This window comes from Bos javanicus, chromosome Y (assembly GCF_032452875.1).
Source record: "Bos javanicus breed banteng chromosome Y, ARS-OSU_banteng_1.0, whole genome shotgun sequence".
Lineage (NCBI taxonomy): Eukaryota > Metazoa > Chordata > Mammalia > Artiodactyla > Bovidae > Bos > Bos javanicus.
Genome location: NC_083898.1, coordinates 4,049,688 through 4,053,938, shown reverse-complemented (window position 1 = coordinate 4,053,938; position 4,251 = coordinate 4,049,688). Strand labels below are relative to the sequence as shown.

The 4,251-nt window shown below is 54.1% G+C and overlaps 1 pseudogene; it reads left to right on the top strand.

Moving 5' to 3' along the window:
- Positions 1-446: 446 nt before the first annotated feature.
- LOC133243811 (testis-specific Y-encoded protein 1-like) lies at positions 447-1,688 on the top strand (annotated as a pseudogene).
- Positions 1,689-4,251: the final 2,563 nt, after the last annotated feature.

The window sequence follows — 4,251 nt, the reverse complement described above, 5'->3', positions numbered from 1 at the left end:
TGTGGAGCAGGAACCTGTGGTTGGAATTTCCAGAGCCTGGTCAATGACTGCGCCTGGGCTAGTGGCAGATGCAAAACCCACTACCATCCTGGAGCAGAATATGCCACATGGGTGGGCTGGAGCCCAGGAACCGTCGAAGATGCCGTCTGGTCTAGGGACGTGTCCATAAGGGTGCCGCTCACCATGCTCTCAGCCTTTGCACTAATTTGGGCCAGCAGCCCAAGTGTGGCTCATAGCCTTGTGCCCCGCCTATTTGGCTGATCTCCCCAGGGCCCTTTCACTATGTCCTGTGCTGTCTGCCAACCCATTCTTCAGCCTCAGTCCACCCTACACACACCAGCCCCACCTCCCTACCATCCCCCTCACTCCCTGCCCCCAAAGAGCTAGTGGGTCCCACAGGATTACTGCTGCCTGATCCACATTTGTGCACCACTTGTTGTGCTATTATGACCCATCCCTTTGTATCTGCCCCAGCCTGGGTTCGCGACCAGGGCCAAGAGGAGCGTGAGAGGCGTTCAGAGGAATACAGCAGCGTCCTGGGACCCCGGACCTTCTTAGTTGTAAGCCCTGGTGCTCAGGGTGCTGGGGCCTGCGGCCTGCCGTCCTGATGCTTTGCATGGCTGGGACCTTGGAGCCACTAGTTGTAATGCCAGGCAAAGAAGCCACCCTCTTCAGGTTGCAGGTGGTGGATGACACTGAGCCCCTGGTGGACGGAGATGCTGCGGGGATCAGGTGGGGGTTCCAGCTGCCTGCAGAAGACATCATGGAGGAGGTGGAGGTTGTGGCAGATGAGCAGCAGCAATAGGGGTCCTCCCAGGAGCTGAAGAGAAGACGGTGGAGGAGCAGGGCCAGGAAAGGCCCAGGAGATCGACTGAGTTTCCACGGCAAGAGGCACTGCAGGCACTGGCCGCCCTGAAGGTGGAACTGAGGTCTGAGCATGAGAAAAACTGCAGGGCCTACTTTTGGTTCAGGCGCAAGAACCATCAGAGGAGGAAGCCTGACTTGGCTCGGAGGAGCGCCATCATCTAGGACATTCCTTGCTTCTGGGCCATAGCTGTATCCTTTCTGCTGCTCCTTGGAGTCCACTGCTCAGGAGGAGGAGGAGGAGGAGCAGGAAACTTTTCCCTCCTCCCTACCCTGGCAGGTGCAGTTGCAGAGCCATCCATGGTCTCACTGCAAGGTGATCTCCTTTCAGGACCACCTTTACTTCTTGAGCACGGTGATCACTAAGTATAGTTACCTTGACATTGTTTGTAAAACATGGCTCCCAGGGTGAAGACTGTGGGTTTCAAGGGTGTGGATGATCCACCTGTGGGATCTGCACCCATCTCCCCTGTCTCTCTGCAGGGTATAGGGCACGTCATTCCACTCCTCTCAACTGTCCACAGGATGGACACCAGGAGCCTTAACTTTCTCAGCTGGTTGTCAGGCCAAAACTGCCCAGAATCAAACAGGATTGCTGAGGTATGGTGGTTTGAGACCTGCACAGTTAACAATTGGTTATGGAATTCTTGGCTGCTGGCTCACCTTGCTCGTTTTGCCAGCAGATCATCAGCAAAGATGTGTGGGGTGATCCCCTGAAGTAGTACCCTGGGGAGGAAGGTTCTTCCATGAGCGTAACTGACAGAAACATATGTGGAGAGGAGGTGTGGAGGTGGGCCCTGAAGGGACAGTCGTGTAGTATCTAGGACACTGTCCTTTCCCAAATGGGGATGCTCAGACTCATGCAAGCTGGCTGTGGAGCCTGAATTTGGGTCATGCATGTGCAGGTGACCTCCTGAGACTGTGGATTTGGGGATTTGGTGTGTCCATGGAGTGAAGCAAGTGTACCTCAAATCAGCTGTGGTTGCAGTGCCAAAGTCCAGGTGATACTATTAGAGGGAGGGTGAATTAAGTATCTTTTTTCAGAATCATTGTTCCATGGGTCCTGCCATCCCCTGGCTCCTGTTACTCACTGAGTTTGAGATTGCTTGGGCACCTCACTCCTTCCCCTTACCCTGGGAAGGCATATCATTGAAAGGGTGTCCTCTCTGTGGTCCCAGTGCACCTGTGTGCTGACTTTGGGATCTTCTGTGAATTTCCACATTCACCACTCGGCATCTCACCACCACCACACATGCTGCGCTGGAAGCAGCTTCAAGCTGCCTTGGGAAAATACAGAAGAGTTCGGGGAAGGTGGACAGGGAGCCCCAAGGGCAGGACATGGTGCCTACTGTCACCATCTCCGACATTGCAGGACTCAGTTGTGTTAACCTTCTGAAACACCTGTGTACCTTGTTTGTGTTTGTGTCCCCGTGCTGAGCATGTGTGTGTACACATGCATGTGCTTGTGTCGGCTGTGTTTATGTGTGTGTGTGTGTGTGTGTCCGGCCCAGGGCAGATGCAGAGATGAAGGTGACAGAAGACGAGGTGCTGAGCAACCATAAGAGGAGGCACGAGCGTCCCCAGTCTGAAGGTGGTTTGTTGCCGGATCTCTGCAGTGACCCTGTCCAGGGTGGGAACAAGAAAAGGATGGCTAGTGATAACTCCAGACCGTGGCTCCAGATATCTGCAATTAGGCCAATTACAAAACACACTCACCATTTCTACCATGTTGTTGGGTGTGTTTGGACCAGGAAGAGGGGGTGCATGGTCTAAGGATTCACAAAGGGCCAATCAGGTGGGGTGGGGCTTTGAAACCCCTGCCTGTGGGGCCTTCAGTCTAGGGGGCCGTGGCCGGCCTATTGAAATGGTGGACGTGGTTATGGCAAGACCCAGGATGGTGAGGAGGCTAAGGTCCTGCCGAGTTGAGCAGATACCTGAAGAAGAAGGGCATAGATTGCCTGCTGCACTGGAGACTTGTTCCACACATGTGAGAAGGAGAACTGGGAAGGTCCTGGGCCAGTGCTGCCCAGGAGCAGCCCATCAGCCAGCACACTCCCTCCCTGAGGGTGGGACACACTGCGACACAAAACGCGAGACATGCTAAAGTAAGCTGTACCTGCAAAGCCACAGGCATCCTAGGAGAGACAGGGTGTGAGTGTGGCATGCCTACAGGCACTTCCAGCCTGCCTCCCTGGCAGTGCAGAGAGGTAAGGAAAGCGCAGGTGGGTGTATGTGTCTGACTCTGCCCGGATGAGCCTGTGAGGAAGGAAATGGGGAGGGGGCAAGGAAGGTGAGCTAATTGCATGTCCCAAGGGACCTCAGGAGAATGGGATACAGGGAAGCCCCTGGGGGCAGTTAGAGGCCTGCTGGTTTTCAGGGTCCAGGGTCTAGGCAATAGTTGTCCTGCCAAAGATACCCCATGGTGTGTACTATAAGTCCTGACGTGAATTCCTTCTTTCCTCTGGGGTCTTGCCCCTGTCTTTGGGGGCCTGAGGGGCAATAGTGTGTGTCTGCATCTGAGAGAGGATTCTGGCAGTCTCGCTGGAGCAAAATCTGTGATTTTGTCATAGGGGATCTGCACCAGGTGACACTCAGAAGGAAGCTGCCTTCCAGGTGACCATCTTGGATGCCCCCGGGCCCAACTGGGGACTGGCTTCCTTGGCATGTGGGCTGTGTAGGCAAGCAGAGATGCGTGACTGTAGGGAGTCCTACCAGGGCCTAATGAGAGCAACTGAGAGTCTTGGCATTTAGCAAATCACTGTGGCTTGGGTGGTTCAAGCCCTCTTGGTGTATTTGAGATAGAAAAGCTGCTTTCTTCCCAAGGGAGGCATGAGCTGTGGTCCCAGAAAGGGAAGGTTTTCCAGGGCATCATCTGTTTGGGGACTCCATGTGCATGGGTAGTGTTAAACAGAAGGGAAGACGTGTAGTGATGCCACCTTACCTTTATGGCCTCAGGTTCCGTTCTTTGTATCTGAAGAGACCCTGTATCCATGTGCACCTTCTTCACAACACTGGATCAGACCCAGGCCTATCACAGTCTCTTGGGGCTCTTGGAGGCTCAGGCGTCTCTTTGGCCTTTTCCTGCTACATGGAGATGGCACTTGGGGGTACAGGTATACAGGTATATATCTGTGTGCACAGAAAGCTACAGAGATAGGAAGAACAGAGGGCCTCACTCAAAATGTTGTGGGCCATAATGGGTGGTAAGCTAGCAAGAGGGCCACAACATTGACAAGTAATGACCTAGGTAGGTGCATACGGAGACAGCGGTACTCCAAGCCAGCTGAGCCCAGAGCACAGGCAATGGATCAGGCCAACGTAGAGACTGGTACTGTGAAGCTGTCCAAGGTGATGGGAGAATTAAGAACGCAGGCGCATGTCATACAG